This window comes from Felis catus, chromosome C1, assembly GCF_018350175.1.
Source record: "Felis catus isolate Fca126 chromosome C1, F.catus_Fca126_mat1.0, whole genome shotgun sequence".
In the NCBI taxonomy this organism is placed as follows: Eukaryota; Metazoa; Chordata; class Mammalia; order Carnivora; family Felidae; genus Felis; species Felis catus.
The window spans coordinates 212,904,802-212,925,521 of record NC_058375.1 but is presented as its reverse complement, the minus strand read 5'-3'; the positions used below and the strand labels follow the sequence as shown (position 1 = coordinate 212,925,521).

The 20,720-nt window shown below is 54.2% G+C and overlaps 1 protein-coding gene and 1 long non-coding RNA gene across 9 annotated transcripts in view; one reads left to right on the top strand and one right to left on the bottom strand.

Moving 5' to 3' along the window:
- Positions 1 to 20,720, top strand: part of GPR55 (G protein-coupled receptor 55) — a 44,392-nt gene that overhangs the window by 7,626 nt on the left and 16,046 nt on the right. The window contains exons 1-4 of one of the 8 annotated variants that reach the window (XR_002161842.3): positions 5,704 to 5,839; positions 6,473 to 6,595; positions 11,167 to 11,415; positions 14,696 to 16,380. The exons of 1 other annotated variant lie outside the window; for it this stretch is intronic. The gene's annotated coding sequence lies outside the window, so the exon portion shown is untranslated. Of the gene's footprint in view, positions 1 to 4,314; positions 5,840 to 6,472; positions 6,613 to 11,166; positions 11,416 to 14,695; positions 16,381 to 20,720 lie in introns of those variants that run through there. 6 more of the 8 variants (XM_019838835.3, XM_045034596.1, XM_045034597.1 and 3 more) reach the window with 6 other exon arrangements.
- On the bottom strand, positions 13,105 to 14,700 carry LOC109502926. Its single transcript, XR_002161843.3, has 2 exons — positions 13,949 to 14,700; positions 13,105 to 13,217 (listed from the first exon to the last, which is right to left on the bottom strand). It is a non-coding gene; the product is annotated as an uncharacterized LOC109502926 (long non-coding RNA).

The following is a 20,720-nucleotide window of genomic DNA, read 5'->3' as shown; positions in this document are numbered from 1 at the left end:
AGCTAAAGCCAGGCTGTACCCTTCAGCCATACATTTCTGAAGGTATGGGGATAACAGGAGGGCATTCCAATGTGAAGAACTCTCAAGGTGGTCACCAGGTTTTCAGGCTCCCTGTGCCCAAGCTACCCTGCATCAGGCTTCCCCCTCTCTGTAGCCTAACAGTCCCCTAGAGGACTCACCTTTGACCATGTGGTCTCTACCTGAAGTCCAGTAACCCCCTCTGTCCCCAGTGTAATCTTCTCAGGGCCCAACAAAAGGGAGAAATGTTCTTTCTAACTCTCCCTTCTTACATTCCAGGCCACTCCAAACTACATCTAGTACAAAATGGAACTGACAGATGTTTGTGTTCCTTGGGGTCAAAGAGTAGGTAGGCTATTTTTAAGGCTCTTGATACATGTTGCCAAATTGCCTTCAGAAATCACCTGAGAATGTCCTCCCTACAGTTCTGCCGCCACTAAGGACTGCCACTGAACAAATCTCTGCCAATTTGATATGAAAAAAAAAATCTCATTTTCATTTTCAGTCCTTTGATTACATGCAAAGAAATATACACACTATCTCTTTTGAATGGGATGAGTAATAATGAAAAGCCTATTTCAAATGTCATTAAGCCTCTATTTAGATATGAGACAAAATTTCAATTCATATGAAGAAGGGAAGGTGCTGTTATCTGTACAACTTTTGAGAGTTTGGGCTGGGGGAGGGAAAGGAGAAAAACAAGAGGAAAGCAAGGAAGAGGAATGAGAAGAGCAGAAGAAATAAAAGTGGGAAAGAAGAGGTAAAAAAGGCAAAACCTCAGAATTGACAAAAAAAGGGTTTTCTCTTTTTTTTTTTTCAACGTTTATTTATTTTTGGGACAGAGAGAGACAGAGCATGAACGGGGGAGGGGCGGAGAGAGAGGGAGACACAGAATCGGAAACAGGCTCCAGGCTGCGAGCCATCAGCCCAGAGCCCGACGCGGGGCTCGAACTCATGGACCGCGAGATCGTGACCTGGCTGAAGTCGGACGCTTAACCGACTGCGCCACCCAGGCGCCCCGGGTTTTCTCTTTTTAAATGGAGTTCAGAAAAGGAAGAGCAGGAAAAAAAAAACTGTACAAATTGCTCTTTCCATGGGCTTCTTCAAATAAATTGTAAGCAGTGCAATGAGCTAAAAGAAAAAAAAAAAGAAAGAAAGAAAGAAAAAAGAAGCCCTGGAGACGTCAAGTCCAGCACGAGCTCTGTGACTGTGCTCTTATCCTTCACACTGGAGCATGGCTGGCTGGCTTACATCCCGGGTACAGCCGACTCAGGTTCAAGGTTGGCCGCTGCTGCACACCTCACAATTTCCATCTCCCTGCGTGGTTGTTTCCCACTGCCGGTGTCAATGCTTTCACTTTGCCATTTTCCATTCACAGTCATAAAACCGTAAAGACGCGCCTCCGTGAAATAGTCCCGTGACCGGCAAAACCACGGTGGTACAGGCCAAGAGGGGCAGGTGCACCGCCAGCTGTTGGATGCCACGCAGGTGCTCCAGGCCAGAGTTCAAAACGCAGATTTGTCTCTGGATTGGGTGTTGGAAAGGGGTGGAGGGCGTGGGTCTGGGTTGCGGACAAGGGTGATAGGGCTGTTGGAAAGTTGAGTCTACCAAAATCAAACATGGGGAAGTTGAAAGCAGATTAGGTCAACCACGGTTAAGCATCACTAACCTATGATGATTCTCATTTACTTTGTGGGGCTCATTCACGTATGTGACGGAGGGGTTTAGTTTGGAAGCGTGTCTCAACCCTGGTAGAGTCCTGAAAGGACCACACTGAGCGCCCACCTGGTGTGGTGCTGACTGGCCCAGGACGTCCCCGAGGGTCTAACGGGCCGGTCCTGTTTGCTTGTGTCTCTGCCAGAGCAGAAACTCTGCCCGGGCTACAGCCGGGCCCGGGTGTGGTTTGCTGCAGGACCTCACCCTGCCTCCGCGGGACCCTGTGCCCAGCTGCCACCACAGTCAACTCCTACCAACCTTCTTTCATGGATTTCTTCTCTTTGCCCGCTCCCGCTGACCTCGTGACATCTCAGCCCAGTACTTTAGGATGCCTCTCTTCTGTGAAGGACACTTTTTTAGTTTATTAAAGTTTATTTATTGAGAGAGAGGGAGGGGGGAGAGAATGCGTGGAGGAGGGCCAGAGAGAGAGGGAGACAGAGAATCTCAAGCAGGTTCCATGCTGCCAGCAGCCGAGCCCGCTGTGGGGCTCGAACCCACAAACCATGAGATCATGGCCTGAGCTGAAGTCAGACGCTTAACCGACTGAGCCACCCAGGCGCCCCAAAGACCCTTTTTAATGCAACCATCATGCGCCAGCATCTTAGGAAACAAAGTTGAAAGTCACTTTAATATCATCTACCACTCAATCCATACTCAGATATCCAACCCCCCCTCCCGCCCCCAGCCTCCTGGAAACCTGCTGCGTCCTCAGGCAGCTGCCTCCCTGACCTCCCTGACACTCGCTCCCGCTCTGTGTCTCTCAAATCCCAGCCACGCAACCCCACCTCCCCCTAACGCGGGGCTTTCCTGACCCCCCGCCCTCCACCGTGTTTCTGCACAGATCCCCTGAGCCTCCGGCTCTTCAGTGTTCTCTGTGCTTTGTTGGTGACCAGGATCGGCTAGCACGGAGAAGAGCCCGGGGCCCGGGGCAGCAGGCACCGTCCGTCCTTCCCTTGGAGGCGGGGGGGAGGAAGGAAGCGGTGCGGGCTCCCGCAGCATGGTGAGAACGTAGGCCCCGTTTGGCAGAGGAGGATATGGGGGCATCTTATCTGTTCAGGTATCTCCCTTCTGCACCAGGCAGCGCCTGCGGTTGGGACGGAGCCTTAATTCAGCGCCGCACTGCATCGGCGGGGCCTAGTGGGGCACCTGTTGCCCGCAGGGCCTCTAGAAGGATTCCTGGCGTGAGCATGGGCCGGGGGGCCCTCTGTGGCAACGCCGGGCCAGTGGCCTGTGCCTGAGGGGTCGTGATGAGCGAGCCCGATGTAAATTTGTGACAGAGCATTCGGTTATATTCTTCCCGCTCCCGAGAAAGTCTGCACCTCCTGGCTGACATCATTCGGTGCTGAGTCATTCTCGGGGCTCCCACTCACGCCGGCATCCTCGCTCTCGCCCTGAGGAGGAGCCCTCGTGCTGTGGCACAGTCATCTCGGCTGTGGGCTGTGGATGTTTCCCTCTGAACTAACCGCAGTGGTTACTGGAACCATGTCCCCTCCAGTCCCCTCCGCGAGTTTTCTTCCCTTCATCTCTAAACTTGGGGGGTTTCCCCGGGGATTCGAGTCACGCTCATGAGGCCGGCACACCTCCCAGTCCCCAGACTCAGGTGTGATGGGACCACAGGCGCCTTCAGTTTTTCCAGGATCTAACTTCTGTTCTGAGGACCCCGGGCTTGGTTAAGTCAGGATTTCTCCTCTTTCCCCAGGATTGCATGAGTGTGGGGGTGAGGCTGTGTAGGGAGTGCGGGGCCAGTCAGACTCCAGTCCTTTAGACTTCTTGGATCCATGCTGAGTGACATCCACAGAGGTGGCCTGGGCCATCAGCTCCCACAGGCTGTGTTAACCCGTCCCCATTCCTCCCAGCTTGGATGCTCAGCGGCTTCCTGCCCCTTCACAAGCTCAGGGTTCAGCTATGGCCCCTGATGAAGAACCCCAGAGCTGACTGGATGAGGCACCTCATGGTTTTCCACCCACCTTTGGGTGCACAGAGGTCAGACAGGTGCTCCCATGCCGGGTTGGGCCGCTGGGGTCCCTGGGAGGCTTGACATGCTGCCACGGTCTCTACCTGGGCAGGGGGAGCATCCCTACCTTCCTCGCTTTTGGATCCCCACACTCCACTTGGGGCTCGGTCAAACCAACCCCCTGGGGCTCTGCTCCCTTTGTGGGCACAGAAGAGGCAGGCACGGGGCTCCCTTTCAACGACCTGCCAGCATCTCGGGGTGTTTGCAAGGGAGCCATTACCGCGAAGCAAGTGAGGCCAGGAGGGGTGTGGAGGTCAGCAAAGAGCAGGCAGAAGACCGACAGTGGCCTCGGGGCCTTGACAACTGTTGGACAGAAGCTCTGTGCCCTGTGGGGCCAGAGTGGCCATGACCCAGGGGTGGCCCAATGGGGTTCAGGATTCCTCGGGCATTTGCTAGGGGACAATGAAGGATCTAGAGGAGAGACTTGAGGGTCAGCTGCTCTTGGGAGGTGAATCCACTAGCCGCCCCCCCCCAACCCCCAAACAAGGTTTCCTAGTCCCAGTTGTTAAGCTCACAGAAGTTCTAGGAAAAACCATAAAGTCACATGTGGGAGGGATGTTGATTCACCCCTTTCCACATGAGGTTTGCCCCGTCCGGTGTCCAATCTTAGGTAACTTTCATCACTGCCCTGGGCAGCCTTCTCCAGGTCCTTCCTGGAACCCCAGTAGCCCAGGGATGTTGCTATGTGAGTGACAAATGATGAAGGTGTCATAGCGGAGAGGTTTCTTGCCTGACTCTTCTCACTTGTCCTTACTACTGGGCCTGGGGGAGGAAGGCAGGCAGAACAGGGCTGGCCTGGGGCACCCCATGCTCGGCTCGCCACGTCCCAGCCCAGAGCCCGAGGAGGACTCAGCTCTCCAGGCTCTTGCTTCTTGACTCCATCATTACCTCTGTTGTCTTGACCCCCAGCTCCCTGGGCCAGGAATGCCCAGAGACAAACATGGGACCCCTGTCCATTCCAGAAAATTCCTGAATTCAGATCTCTCAGTTCCTGAGTCCACCCAAGCTCAGAGACTGGCTGAGCCTCTTGATTCCCCCGTGGAGGGACTCCTGGGGGAGGGAGAATGTGCACAGGAAGGTGGGGCCACGCCAGAGCACCAGCTAGGCAGGTCTCAGCAATGTCCCTGGAGGGAACCAGCCAGGATGCTGTGCCCCCCAGGCCCCTGGATGGGGCCTACTGGGCTGGCTTAGGTTGTAGAGAGGCTTTGCCCTGGGACAAACACACCTATTTCCAGCCCAAGCGCTGCCTCTGAAGGCCTCCGTCAGGGCCTCGGTTTCCTCATCTCTGCAATGGGCACAGCTGTGCTGCAGGCAATTCTCTCTCAAGAATTCTCCGCCTCTGAGGTCACAAGGACAAATCCTAAAGCAACACAGGCCGATGGACCTTAGATTCCAGAACCCTGGGGTCAGGTTCTCACCTGCTCCCTGGCAGCAATGAAGAAAAAGCAGCCCTGCTATTCCCCTACCCCCCGGCACTCCCCCTTCCCCTGCCCCTTCCCTTGCCTCTTCCCCCCTACCTGCTGCCCTCCAGCCTTGCCTCCTGCAGGCCCCCACTCTGAACCCTTGGCTGGCCCACCTTGCCTGGCCAAGCTCCTGCCTCTCACCAGCTGGCCCCCTCCTCACCTGGACGCCCACAAGGCCCACTGTCCCCACGTGCTCCCTGGAGTCCCCTGCTGCCCCTGCTGCCCCTGCCCTGCCAGCCCCCCTTCCCCACCCTACCTCCCCTTTTGCTGCCTGGCCTCCCTCTCTGCTCTTCACTCTTCCTTTGCCCTGGACCCCCCTTCTGGCCCTTGTCTGGCCTCCAGCCACCTGGCCAGACTGCTCAGCCGCCCCTACTCACCTCCCACCCAGTCACCTCCTCCCATCATCTCCCCACCCTCGGGCCACCCTGCAAACCATCCCAGGGACCTGGCCCTCCTGCCAGTGGGCACCTGGACCTCTCGGACTTCGTGAGTGAGGCACCTGCTGGGCACAGGGAGCAGCACAGGCCTGGCAGGTGTGGGACAGCCTCGAGGGCCCTCCGGTGCTCCAGGAAGCCCCCATCTCCAGAGTGAGCTCTCAGCCACGTGGGGGTCTGGCCTGGGTCACCGGGTAGGTGCCCCTCCTCGGGATCGGTCCATAGGCCAAGGAAGAGGTGACAAACAGCTTCGTGTCCACACTCAAGCCCCTCCAGGCTCTCAGAGTTACCACTGGGAGGGGGTGGCTGGGCTCAGTGGACTCGGGGGATCTTTCCCTGCAGGGCCGTTCCCCGCCCTGGGGCCAGCGGGCTGGCCTCCCTCACTCAGAAGGGGCAACGGTGCCCTGTGCCTGGTACACACCCCGTTCTCCAAGCCAGCCTCCCCAGGAAACAGCGACCAGGGCTCCCTATGGCAGAGGGAGGCTGTGGCAGCGGGGGGAGGGGTGTATAGTGCTGAGTGCTGGGTTGGGACCCTTCACTGAGCAAAGCACCCTGCTCACGAAGGGTCCTGGCCCCTCAGAGGGCAGCTGCTTAGCTTTGTGGTTGTAACCGGCCATCAGTGTCCTGCTGTGTCAGGACTGTGCTCCTGCAGCCTCCCTGGGCCGGCTGTAGGCTCCTGGGTGTTGTGGGAGAGAATCCCAGCGGGAGGTGAAGGCTGTCTTCAGGGGCTTCTCTGAGCCTCCCGGGCCTCCTGGCCTCCACGCTGTGCTCAACTCCCTTCCCTGCAGACCCCAGTACAGCCAGAGCTATTCCTGTTTTCCACCCAGGAAAGAAGCAAGAACAGGCTAGACCAGCCAGAAATGGGGGCATCCGTGTTTGTACTCTCCTGTCTGCCCAGCTGGGCCACACAGCCTGAACTGTGCAACAGGGATACTGGAATCCGAAGGAGAGTAAGTGAAGATTCCAGGTACTCTTTTGACTTGATCCTCCCAGTTCCCGTGCAACAGGAACTGTGCAATGTCCTCTCCTGTAAGAAAACCAATGACCCAGCTCCTTGGAGCCACGGGGAAGGACTCCCCCGTCACCTAGAGCACCCCAGCCTCCTGCCGGCGGCAATGTAAGCGCTGGGTTCTCAGAGGCTCAGCCGGGCCCCAGGGCTAAGAAGGGCTCATTGTTCGCTGGTCCATCGCTGTCCATCTTGCAAGCTTGTTCTCTTAGGACAAGCTTCCAAGGTGCACGCTGCTTCCTAGCCCAGGTGGGGAGATGGGACTCACGTAGCCGACTTTCCTTCCCAAGGGCTATTTGGAGGTAACATTTAATGAGCTCTTAAGAAAGGCCAGAATCTCCTGCTTTAACTGGGAGTTGTTTACGGAGACCTGGAAGAGAGGCAGCTGGAATCAAAGTTCTTATGAACAAATGGTTGGACGTTGAGGCCTTATTTCCTCTCACCCAAAATGATGTCCTTCACGGCTCAAGAGGAGCAAAAAGAAACAAGGCCATGAGACTTCATGGAGAGCTTATGGCTGCCCCAGTGCCTTGATGGTGCCTGGGAACAAGGGCCCAAAGCCTCCTCCTGCTAGGGATTCTGTAGAGTTTCATAGTTTCCGGAACTGGGAGGATCAAGTCAAAAGAGTACCTGGAATCTTCACTTACTCTCCTCCTGATTCCAGTATCCCCAGCACCAACCAGTTAAAGTACCCCAGCCTTTCTTCCCTTCAGATGAGACGCCCTCAGGAACGAGCAAATGTTTTTCAATGCGATATGAAATATTTGTTAAAGCCATTTCCTCGAGAAACGGGGCCAAAGGCCAAGGTATGCAGGGCTGGCTCAACCATTTTTCGGTCATCTGGTTATAGAAGGAGAACCCTGATCGTACTTCTTGTGTATTTTAGGAGTAGTAAACAGCATTACATGGTCTTTTGTAAAGAAAACCGATCCCGTCTGAAGCCCAGCCTGACAGCTTCCCTTCGAGAGGAAGCTCAGACTGTCCTTGCCTGGCTAGCTTTTTATGTGAGGTTTTACCTGAGCCCCCCATTCCTAATATGAGAACAACTAACCAAATTTTAAAGGATTCAGACATCTTGCTCTCCTGGATAAATTCTCTGTTTTATTTGGTGATTCCATCGGCAGCTACACTGCGTAGTTTATAGATTTTGAGAGATTAGCATTCATATTCTCCTGGTTGAGGACTCTTGCCACGTGATTTTTTTTTTTTTTAACAAGCCAGGGCAAGGCTTTTCAACAGGTTACAGTTTTACCCAGAATCCACACCCAAACAATTACAAATTGTTACATACTATGTTTTTATTTAGTGTTTCCAATGTATGTCATATTTTTCAATATATATCAACCTAGAATCTGGGCCATCTTATCCAAGGAAACCAACTGAAAACTTGTTAAGTTTGTGTTTAATATGTTAACATGTGTTTTACAATTTATTTTTTTTTATATTTAAAGTTTTTTAAAATGTTTATTTATTTGGGGCGCCTGGGTGGCGCAGTCGGTTAAGCGTCTGACTTCAGCTAGGTCACGATCTCGCGGTCCGGGAGTTCGAGCCCCGCGTCAGGCTCTGGGCTGATGGCTCAGAGCCTGGAGCCTGTTTCCGATTCTGTGTCTCCCTCTCTCTCTGCCCCTCCCCCGTTCATGCTCTGTCTCTCTCTGTCCCAAAAATAAATAAACGTTGAAAAAAAAATTTTTTTTAAATAAAATGTTTATTTACTTTAGAGAGAGACAGAGTGCGAGCTGGGGAGGGGCAGAGAGAGAGGGGGAGACACAGAATCCGAAGCAGGCTCCAGGCTCCGAGCTGTTAGCACAGAGCCCGACGCGGGGCTCGAACCCACGAACTGTGAGATCATGACCTGAGCTGAAGTCGAACACTTAACTGAGCCACCCAGATGCCCCGGTTTTACAATTTCTTACTAAGCTTAGGAGACCTGAGATCTGGCTCAAGTTTAGACCAAAGAGTTATATAGGAAGAATCATCATAAATATTACTTACCACTTAGTCTCCAGGCAAACCACCTAATCAGCCTATGGTAACTTGGGTGCTAAAAAAAGATTCCGGGAATTCATTTTTGTGTTATGACAAGCTTTGACCAATTTATCTTTAGGGATCATGCTGGACTCCAAGTTTTTATAGACAATTGATTTCTATAAGCTGAAACCTACTTCTTGATGCTTTCCTTGCTGCTCTGAGTGAGTAGGACCACGAAAGGCATCGCTGTCAGTAAGATGTTCTTGATTTCCCCTCCCGAGATTTAGTACTGGCCCCTCCTCACTTCAAGGCTCCTTCATGTATTGACTAGCCCTTTGCCTTGACCTTCCTTTGCCTTTTGTGACTTGCCTTCTACCTCTGACCAGCTCCTTTCTGTCTTCCCGGGTTCCAATCTGTCTGCCTTTTACTACTTCTCTTCCCCAGAGTTAGCTCCTAGATTATTTTCTTACACTCTGAATTCTTTTCTACAACCCTGCAAGCTTTCTCCACTGTCCTCACCCTGATGACTCCTTCTTCTATATCTCCATGGAGAGTGGGTGGCATCTTTGGATACCCCAAATCCTTGGGTCCAAAATGGAACCACTTTCTCCCCAGTCTAACCCAATGCTGCCTCTCCTTTTGAATTCCCCCGTGACCCATCCAGTCCCAGCGCCAGAAACCTCAGAGTCATTGTGGACTCCACAAACAACCTCCTTGCTCTCACTTAGTTCATTTTGGTCCCCCGGTCTCCTAACCACTACTGGAATCCACATTTCCTTCCACCTGTCCTTCACCCTCAGTTCAGGGACCATCTCCTCCAAGAAGACTTAGACTCAGTTCAGGGACCATCTCCTCCAAGAAGACTTAGAGTATAAAGCAAGTTTTATTCATCTGTGTATCTCCAGTGCCACGCATAAATGCTTTAATGCTTTATCAGTGAGCCGGAAACATCATACTTAAAGTTGGATCTTTCTGAAATGGCAAATTGGCAGGAGTGTGTCCCCCAGCATCAAACTCAAGAAACAGGACTCATTCTGCTTCTACAAAGAAGATATCTTTAAACACTTGGGATGGTGACTTTATTCTCTGTGGATGGCTAGATTTAATGTTTATTTGCCCATTTTACAGAAGCGTAAGGAAAGACTATTTCCCCTTCTCGCTTGCATTTTCTCTCCTGTGTGTTTCCCATTAAATTGTCAACTGCTTGTTTATTTGCATAGTTGTCATCATAGTAAAAAATTCCATCCAAGTGTATTTCCTTCAAGTTATGGTATAGCTTATGTATTATTCCATTTAGCTACAAATCGAATACATTTCATTTCATGCAAGGTACACCATAATTAACCAAATGTTCACTATTGTAAACACTGTGATTTTCATTTCTCATATGTAATTCTCCATAGGATTCATTCTTCAGTTGTTTGTTTTTATTGGGTTTGGGACGCTTTGAAAACCAAATGACTTTTGGAAGGAAGGCTGAAGGAATATTTTCAAATTTTTCAACTGTGTCCTGAGGTAGCCGGGAGGTCTGGGGACGTCTCCTTGCTTGGCCCTGCCATGAATAATTGGATTATGCCACACGGTGGAAAAGTGACTATGTCAGTGTCACTGGCTCAGGCCAAATTTGCAAGTCCCCTGGCTCTGTCCTCTCTGGGGGTCTGCTGAGTGATCTGTCACCTTTTCTCCCGCTAAGGGCCCTGAGCATGGGGTGCTTGGGATGCCGGGACTGCCGATGGGGGACGGACAGGTGGCCACGAGTCAGCTGTGCAATAATGGAGCTGCATAGGATCTAAGGGGTGTTCAGGGTGTGCTTCCCTGGGAGTGCTAGCTCTGTGTGTGTGTGCATATGCGTACTTTTTCTTTTTTTTTTTTTTAATTTTTTTTCAACGTTTATTTATTTTTTTTTGGGACAGAGAGAGACAGAGCATGAACGGGGGAGGGGCAGAGAGAGAGGAAGACACAGAATCGGAAACAGGCTCCAGGCTCCGAGCCATCAGCCCAGAGCCTGACGCGGGGCTCGAACTCCCGGACCGCGAGATCGTGACCTGGCTGAAGTCGGACGCTTAACTGACTGCGCCACCCAGGCACCCCTATGCGTACTTTTTCTGACTTCAGATCTCCTTACACATTTGTGTGATGTGTGTGAGTGTGATTTGGTGCGATGTGATAAATACATGTACAGTAAAGCTTTGGATTACGAATGACTTGTTCTGTGAGTGTTCCACAAGACGAGCAAACATTTATAATACATCTTAACTTGATGAACAAGCCACGCCTTGTGATACAAGTAGTATGGGGTGCCAAATGTCGCATGATCACAACCGAGCCAACGGTTCTCTCTCTCTCTCTGAGGGATTGTGGGCGATCATCTCCATACTAGGATGCTCTGTCTCAGGCTGTGGTGTTTGGCAGAAATCAGTGATTTTCAGAACGTTGGAAGGTGCCCACAACTGGGACTAGTGTATTTTTTGTCACTTCAAAGCACCTACGGACAGTCCTTGCTTTTCCAGACAAGAGTGAGCTTAGGGATGTTTTGCTTCATTCTAGGTCAGGCTGCCTGCAGAGAGAGACCCTTTCCTCCGCTACCTGATCGCCAGTTACATTAAATACATGACAAGAGTTTATTAACACTGTACCGTAGTCAACATCCGTTGATACGATGGCCCCCATGCAGAAAAAGATTCCACCGAGCCGATAACGGTGCTTGCATTAGTGATAGCGAAAGTCGTCCTACACAACAACTCTCCTCTCATCTCCCTCACAACCAGCCACAGAGGCTTTCACAGCTAAGTGCAGGTTAGTGTGTTTATTTTTCTTTGTATCTTCTTTATTATTTTGTATTATATTACAGCACTGCGATCACTTTTCTATGAATATTTTTGGGGTGTGGAACGAATCACACGAATCATCTGCGTTTCCATGCTTTCTTCTGGGGAAATTCGCTTTGATGTACAGGTGCTTTGGATCACAAGCGTATTTCCGGCACGAAGGATGCTCGCGAACCGGGGTCTTACTGTATTTGAATACGAGTGTGTCTGTGGGAGAGTGAGCGCATGCGCGCGCGCGCGTGCGTGTGTGTGTGTGTGTGTGTGCGTGTCCTTGGAGGTGTGTGTGAGGTGGGGGTGGTCCCTGTGCCTCTGTACATGTATGTTTGGGTGAATCTGTGTGCGTTTCTAGGTTTGGGTGTATCTCTGGGTGTATACGTGTGTGTGGGGGGGTACGTGCCCCTGTGCGTGTGTGTCTAGGGGTGGGCGTGCATGATTCTGGCTGTAAGCCCGTGAAGATCTGAGGGAAGACCACCACACGTAGCACAGTGATTCTGGACTCGGGGACTGAACTAATTGGGCCAAGCCCCCTTGATGGCAAGGTGGGATGCTGCCCGTTTGAGGCTCCCTAAGAGCCATGAAGAAGGAAAGACTTCCTGAAGGAGAAAATAGTGAGCAGACACATGGAGTCCCATCATCCTTTGCTGCCCGGGCCCCTCATCTGCACAGGAGGCCCGGCTGGGGCTGGGGGAGGCCCGGGGACCACACACCCTCCTTTCCACAGGGCTGCCTCGTGTAACCTGAAGCCCCCCTTCTCTGATAGGTTCCAGACCTTCCCACATGCTGACAGCCAAATGCAGCCCAGGTGACTCACAGCCCCTTTGTCTCGCTGTGGTGCGGGGAGACTTTTCTTGGAAATGTGTTTCACTGCGGTGTTGAGGCCGGGGTGCCTGCCAGCCCTCTGTGAGGGCAAGGGGAAAAGTACCCGCTCCACCCCCAAGTGTGTGCTCTCAGACCCCGGAGACGCTGCAGTGAAGGCTGCTGTGTGTGCTCACTTGTCTGCGTGGAGAAAAGGAGGGGCCCGTGTGCATTCTGGAAGCCAAAGAGGGTCAGGGCATGCTGGGCACAGTCAGCTAGAAGCAGAGACCCCGGGGCCAAAACCCCAACAGGACAATGTCCTTCCCTGGGGGTGAGGTAGGGCAAGAAACTCACAGAATGAAAAGAGGGCCGGTCCCCAAAGCTTCCTCGCTGACCCGTGGCGGCCAGCTCGTCCGTGTTTGTCAGGGGCTGTCCTGGAGATCCAGTATCCCAGGGGTCCCCACAGCCTCGGGCACCCGGGATAGTTGGTCACGCCAACCCCATCCCAGGTAGCACTGGAGTCTCCCGAGAGGAAGCTGCCTCTTGCCCAGGAAGTATCCTCACTGAGTGCATGTGTGGGGCCCAAGGGTTGGGGCACGTCTGGGGACTTTGCTCAGCACGCTCAGATTGGTCAAGTCTGGGTTTTCCTGCTGATTCTGGCCTGTGTCCAGCTTCCCTGGCACCAGGAACTTGGGGTTGGGGCTTTCAGTGGGAGATTCAGGCTGGTAACAGCTGTCAGTCACCTCAGTTTGGTTTCCACACCTACCTCCCCAAGGTCCTGGGGCAGAAAAAGCCAGTGGAGCTGGGGCGGGGAGGGGGTTGCTGCTGAGAGAGGGGTTCGGAACCCAAGCAGTGATTTTGACATTGTTGCACTTCTTTTGGTGAGAGAAGTGAGAGAGGTCCTGCCCCTTTTGCAGACGGAGGTTTTGTGATTCTAGAGCCAGGGCTGGGGTAGAAGCCACCAAGTTCTGTCATCTGAGGAGGAAGGCCATCAATCAGCCTTTTGGGTAAAAAGGTTCAGAGGAGAAACAGCCAGGGCAGTGAAGGGTCCCCCCAGACAGGCAGCACAAGTGCCCAGGCCCGTGCCCCGTGAAGGCCAATGAGCTGTTAGCGGTGAAAGGGAGTTTATCAGGTGGGCGAGGAAAGCGTCTGACCCCAGGTGGCAATCTGGTCAGGCAAGGGGGTGGGGGCAGGATGGGGCGACCAGAGTCCCCTCTGGTATGGCGGGAGGCTTTAAGGTGGCTGTAGACATGACCTCAGAAACGAAAGCCAGGGACTTCTGAGGCCAAGCTTGGCTAGGGAAGGCCTGGCAATCCTTGGCCGAAGTACCCAGACATCCCTTCCTGACTCCTCCCTGTAAACACCCATGCCCTAATGTCATGCAGCAAGGCCTCCCCCCTCCCCCCGCTGCCACAGCCTCCCTCTGCCATAGGGAGCCCTGGTCGCTGTCTCCTGGGGAGGCTGGCTTGGAGAACGGGGTGTGTACCAGGCACAGGGCACCGTTGCCCCTTCTGAATGAGGGAGGCCAGCCCGCTTGGCCCCAGGGCAGGGAACAGCCCTGCAGGGAAAGATCCCCCGAGTCCACTGAGCCCAGCCACCCCCTCCTAGTGGTAACTCTGAGAGCCTGGAGGGGCTCGAGTGTGGACACGAAGCTGTTTGTCACCTCTTCCTTGGCCTATGGACCGATCCCGAGGAGGGGCACCTACCCGGTGACCCAGGCCAGACCCCCACGTGGCTGAGAGCTCACTCTGGAGATGGGGGCTTCCTGGAGCACCGGAGGGCCCTCGAGGCTGCCCCACACCTGCCAGGCCTGTGCTGCTCCCTGTGCCCAGCAGGTGCCTCACTCACGAAGTCCGAGAGGTCCAGGTGCCCACTGGCAGGAGGGCCAGGTCCCTGGGACGGTTTGCAGGGTGGCCCGAGGGTGGGGAGATGATGGGAGGAGGTGACTGGGTGGGAGGCGAGTAGGGGCGGCTGAGCAGTCTGGCCAGGTGGCTGGAGGCCAGACAAGGGCCAGAAGGGGGGTCCAGGGCAAAGGAAGAGTGAAGAGCAGAGAGGGAGGCCAGGCAGCAAAAGGGGAGGTAGGGTGGGGAAGGGGGGCTGGCAGGGCAGGGGCAGCAGGGGCAGCAGGGGACTCCAGGGAGCACGTGGGGACAGTGGGCCTTGTGGGCGTCCAGGTGAGGAGGGGGCCAGCTGGTGAGAGGCAGGAGCTTGGCCAGGCAAGGTGGGCCAGCAGGAGGAGGGCCGGGCCAAGGGCTCAGAGTGGGGGCCTGCAGGAGGCAGGGCTGGAGGGCAGCAGGTAGGGGGGAAGAGGCAAGGGAAGGGGCAGGGGAAGGGGGAGTGCCGGGGGGTAGGGGAATAGCAGGGCTGCTTTTTCTTCATTGCTGCCAGGGAGCAGGTGAGAACCTGACCCCAGGGTTCTGGAATCTAAGGTCCATCGGCCTGTGTTGCTTTAGGATTTGTCCTTGTGACCTCAGAGGCGGAGAATTCTTGAGAGAGAATTGCCTGCAGCACAGCTGTGCCCATTGCAGAGATGAGGAAACCGAGGCCCTGACGGAGGCCTTCAGAGGCAGCGCTTGGGCTGGAAATAGGTGTGTTTTTGTCAAGGACCAGAAAGAGGTGGGGTCTGGGAATGGAGTGAAGAATCCCGGATCAGGCTGGAGGGCCGGACTCAGTAAGAGAGCCAGGCTGCAGACACATCCGGGCAGCTGGAAGATGCTAGACCTTCGGCCGCCCGGGGAGACTGTCCTCGTCTTACCACCTTCTTAAGTTGGACTCTGAGGGTGTGGTTTAGGCGAGGTCTCGGGACCTCATCATACTCGTGTTCATTCACACTCATTCATCACGTCCTCTTCTCGTAGAAGACGTGTGGGTCCAATTATTGCAACGAATCCTGAAAACTTTCCCCTTCCATAATAGCTTTCTCTTCATGTAACATTACATGGCTTCTATGATGCAGTTTGCTTTCACAGAATTCTCCATGGTTTTAAAATTGTTTAATGGGTAAATTAAGACTTCTGGTCACCTTAGAACGAGGATCCACCCAGTTCATGGAGAATTTTCTACCTTCAAAATCAACAAGGAGAGGATGAATTTTTGTTCTTGTGACATCTGCTGACCTTTTCTGTGCCCTGCGGCCACCTCTCAGAAACCACAGTGACAGCTTGAGGGAGTAGAGCCCCCTGAGGAGACAGGTGGGATGGGCTGCAGGTGGGGGTGAGTTCCTCTAAGCTGCAGAAGCACCTTGAGGTTGTTGGTTGGGTGCAGACAGCACTGGTTTGAGGACAAAGAGCCTGAGGTTCATGCCTGACTTGCCAGATTTTCTCTGTGAAGCTGGAGGCAAAGGTGTCGTGGATGTGGGGAGCTGGGGGAGCTTGGCACAAGGGCTGACCTTCGGCCAAGAAGGGTTGCTGGAGCCCTAAGCCCGCCATTTCCAGCCCCAGCTCTGCTCTGTGCTCTTGGGGCATGTGTAGACTCGTGACTCGGCCTTGCTGCACCTCAGTTTCCCCACCTGTAAATGAGGCTAGTGATAGTCTACACCTCATGGGTGGTTTGGAGAATGTACTGAGTTTATTTATAAAGTGCATCGCTCACTGACCCTTAGGACTCCCAATATAAATGGTGGAGGGTTGTGTCTCTGTCATTAATGAAGTCTCCTTGCAGGGCTGGGGTGATAGCGGTGGTGGGACGGGCAGGTATTTGATGACAATGAGTAAGCAGAAAGGAGGACTCCATGTGGGGGGCAAGAGGCGCTCGGGACAAAGGGCTTTCGCCTGAGATTGAGAGTGTTTCCTTCAGCCCAGGGAGGTGGGGGGTTGCTGGGACCCCTGTAACTCTGACCTGCCGGGCACTACGTAATGGAGAAGTTTTTAATCCTCCAACCTAGGCTAAAAAAAAAAAAAATTAATTCAGAGATTTCCAGGAAGGAAATGAATACCATACTTACTCTAACTGTGGAGGAGTGAAGATACACACATTATCGAAGTGCCCAAGACAGTTTACGGGAACAGAGGAAAGTACTATTAACACCCAAATCGACAATTTCCATGCAGCAAAACAAATATAAAAATGTGTGCCCATGGGGAGGGGTCGGGAGGGGTGGTGTGGGGAGAAAACATGTCACAAAAAATAAGACAGACATTTAATTCTCTCTCTCTCAAAAATAAATAATAAAAAAATTTTTAAAATTTTTAAAAAAAGGAAACATGAAGAGAAAACGATTTCAAAAGGATCCACCCTTTCCAACCGCCAACATGTCCCTAGGAAACATATAAGTGCAACCCAATAGCTGCGGCTTCTAGCACGTGACAGGTACAGAGAAGCCGGGGGGAGGCTATAGGCCAGAAGCCCCCAGGGCCCAGGCAGGAGTGGCAGGGAGCCCCGATTGCCAGGTGGGAGCAGAGGAAAGGCCTGGAAAGTCCTGCACCCCCACAGGGCATTGGGGAGCCTGAACTAGAAGCTCTAGTGTTAACCTGGGGGCATCCACTTCGGGTCCTGAGATGTTCCGAGGCTCCCTAGAAGTGCTGGCCTCTCGTGTATAAACCACAGAACCTCTCCTCCCCTGAGTGCAACCAGAGGGGAGGCTTTGGGTGTCCGTCTTTTCCAGAACCCCACGGTCTTTACAACCTTCCCAGTGAAGGGCCCTCTCTGCCTGATGTGGAATTTCGGCCTCTGGCTTGAAGACAGCTTTTGCTCAGGGGGACTTGCCCCCCCCCCGCCCCCCGCCAATTTGGGCCATAAATGGCTACAGGCAGGACGATGCAGGGAGCAGGGAACTCTGAAAGAATTACGAGAGCCGCGGCAGAAACGGAAGGAAAGCCCACACCCAGTTGTCCAGAACTTCAGGCCTGCAACCTCAATGCTACATTTCCAGTGAGAACCGGAGGGGGCGTGTGGGAGGGGAAGGGGTGAGTTCTAAAGGGTTGCTGCCCCCTGGTGTGTTTTACTCCACCCTGCCTCGACATTGTGAGTTGTGACCTTGAAGCTGCCAGCCACCAGGTGCCCACTTCCAAGGAGGCCGAACATTTTCGGTCTGTATGGGTGGCTGTGACGGCCCAGCTGTCTTTTCAAGCAACTAGGCGGGGGGGTGGGGGGGGTGGGGGGGCAGCGTGGGGGCGGTCCTTGGGGACTCGGTTCAGACCCCAGGAAAGGGCCTCATTTCTGCTCCAGTGGAGTCGTTCGTACAGGCTAAATGCATAGGACGAGCTTGGGGACAGAACTGTGGCAGAGCCTGAAATTTTGGATCAGAGGGTGGAGGGCACAGAGGGGCTGGACCCATTCCCCTCTTCCTGCCTTTTGGTCCTCAGTTTCTCCTGCCCTCCCTTCTTTGCTGAGGCATCCTCATTTCTGGGACCCCCCTCCCTGCCCACCGCCTTCAGTTTTTTATGTTGTTCTTTTTCCCGGAGACCACTGAGGCTGACATAATGGCAGTGGGGGCTGGGGGTGGGTCTCGGCAGCCTCGAGCCCCGCACCCCTCTTGTCACGCCAGCTCCTGAAAACAGTTTTTGAGAGAGGTGCTACTGTCTGCCTTGATCACCAGTGCCCGGTGCAGAGTCACGATCAACGGATCCTTGTTGGCTAGATGAATGTATGAGTGCAATTTCCAGAAGTTAGGCCCGGAGCCAAGCTGACGTAGTAGCTACGTGAGGTTGTGGCTACTTGAACCTGGGGCTGCCCGAGGCTCTCACTGGAACCAGGCTGCCTCAGATGACGGCGACCCCCTTCCCCTCCCGACTCCTTTCCCGTTACTGCTGTTGCCCTCACCCCACCCTGGCCCTGCCACCCGAGTGGGTCTGTCCTGTGTCCAGTCCCCGAGCTGCCCATCGCACCGTAGCTGGATTTGGGTGGCTGTTGGAAGAAAGGCACTATACTATAAAGCCAGAGCTTTCTCTCTGATGGGATGGTTTCCTGTCCACCGAATTTGTTCCCCGGGTCCTCTGAGCACCCCTGCCTTTATCCTGTCTGGCCAGTCCCCTCCGTCTCGGCTCCAGCTAGCCCCCCATGTCCCCAGGCTTCAGCTGCACAGAGACTCCTGACCTCACCCAAGATGTCAATTTCCTTCCTCCTTTTGTCTGCACTTAGGCTATTCTCTGTGCTTCTAGCATCTTCTGTCCCTACTTTGTCCCCACCCCCCCCCCCGGTCCCTGAGCAACTCCCCCAGGTGGGATTGGGGGGCATCCTGATGGTTCTGGCCCAGCTCTTACACCCTGTGATGCCCCCAGTGGGCAAGTCTTCGTCTCTGGAGGAGACGCTCCATGAGTACAGGGAGAACTTCAGTCGCTGAAGGAGGAAATTTAAACAGCATCAGGAGAGGGTGTGGTGAGTCCCCAGGTGCTGAGGAGCCGCCCTTTGCCAAACCCAGAGTGGCTCTTTCCTCACCCTACACGCAAGTGACTCTGGAGCTCAGATGCTACCCCAGGACACTGGTAAGGTTGGAGGTCTGAGCCCCCTACTCTGGGCTTCCCAGCTAGTGGGCAGGGAGGACCTCCCACCTCTGCCCCCACACCAGGCTCCCAAAGCTTCTGATTTGTTCGGGAAGGTGAGGGTGGGCAGGGTGGCTGCTTCTGGGAGGTTTAAGGAATCTTCTGAGAAAAAAGTCTTCATATTTGTGATTCCCCAGGCCTGGGGTGGGGGCAGGGGGAGGAGAGGACCTAGATGGAGGGACCGGAGTCATGGGTGGGGCCTTGGGCAAGTCCCTGCCTGGCCTACCCCTGAGGAGAGCCAACAGGCTCCTGCCTCGGGTGGGGTCCCCCATCACGCTCCTGATGAAGGTCATCAGCAAAGCTCTTCAAAAAAGGGTGGGAGACGGGGCGCCCGGGTGGCTCAGTCAGTTAAGCGTCCATCTTTGGCTCATGATGACTTCAGCTCAGGTTGTGATCTCAGGGTTCATGAGTTCAAGCCCCTCGAGCCCCACGAGCCCCGCGTCGGGCTCTGTGCTGACAGCTCAGAGCCTGGAGCCTCCTTCAGATTCTGTGTTTCCCTCTCTCTCTGCCCCTACCCCTCTCGTTCTCTCTCTCTCTCTCTCAAAAATAAACACACATTGGGTTGCCTGGGTGGCTCAGTCAGTTGAGCCTCAGACTTTGGCTCAGGTCATGATCTCACCACTTGTGAGTTTGAGCCCCGTGTCATGCTCTGTGCTGACAGCTTGGAGCCTGAAGCCTGCTTCGGATTCTGGGTCTCTCTCTCTCTCTGCCCCTCCCTTGCTCTGTCTCTCTCTCTCTCTCTCTCTCAAGAATAAATAAAACATTAAACATTTTTAAAAAAATAAACACACATTAAAAAATTAAAAAGAAAAGTAAGGGTGGGAGACGATTTGTATGCAGCACAGCTTACGTCATACACAGTTTTTTGTGTTAAAAGAGGGAGAAAATGAGAACATATATGTACATATGTTGGTATAGAAGCTCTGGAAGAAGCTGTCATCAGGGGTACCCTGAAGGGTGGGTGGGCACTGGATTTGGGGGCCCAGTGGTTGGGCAGAGACATCTTACCGTATGTGTTTACGTATGTATTTGGATCATGTGCACGTACTCAAAATTCTAAATCAAAAGCAACAGTAATAAAAACAGAAATAGTAATTACAAAAGAGAGGATAGCCATGGGGCGAGGCTCCCTTTGAGGAGGGGCTGAGTGGAGAGTCCCCCGCCGTGGGCCCCCGCGTGCTGACCCCTTCCCAGGGCTCCCGACGCCGACGCCGCAGGCCCTGGACACCTGCATGGCTCCTCCCTGTCCTTCCCGGGACGCTTCCAGCCTCCAAAGCTGCGCCCACGATGCCCAAGCCTGGCCGACTCATGGGGGCTTACATCGGGCCAGGGGCCTACGGGGGCCTTGCTGTCTTCACTCCCAGGCCAGCTTACGGCCCGGGTCAGGGAGTGAACTTTGTTCTGCCCATAGCACAGGCACGGGCAGGATCAGAGTCATACAGTGACAACCTAAAAGGATGTCATGGTTGGCTCTGTGAACCTCTTCTCCCAGAGATGGGGACCCCATGCTCTGGAGGGCCAGGCGACCTCCCCACGGTCACACACAGCTGTTGTTTCTACAGAGACGGCCCTATGCTGGGATGAATTACCCAGAATGGGGCGTTTCTATTCCTGTAGACACCCGAAAGTCACAGCGTGCCCGGCCTGTAAAAATAGCCCGTGCTTTGGTCTCTGACGGGATCTCCCGGTCCTTCCCCAGCACTGAAGCTGAATCCGTCAGGGTGTTTCGGCCCACTCTCTTGAGCGGCCGCCATCTCTGAGGGGGTCCCTGCTGAGAGCCACCCAGGGTCCATGAGTGAGTCTCAGCTCTCCCAGCCCTGCATGTGGGAGGCGCGGGGGAAATCTCTGCCTGAAGGGCCCTCGGGGACTGTGTGGCCCAAGGCCGAACCATGTTGCGGTGGAGGCCCTGGCGTGGGAAGCCAGGGCCCGGCACAGCTGCCCACACCCGCCCTGCTGCCCGGCCCTTGAAGATGCATGTACAGGGGCTGACGCGTCCCCC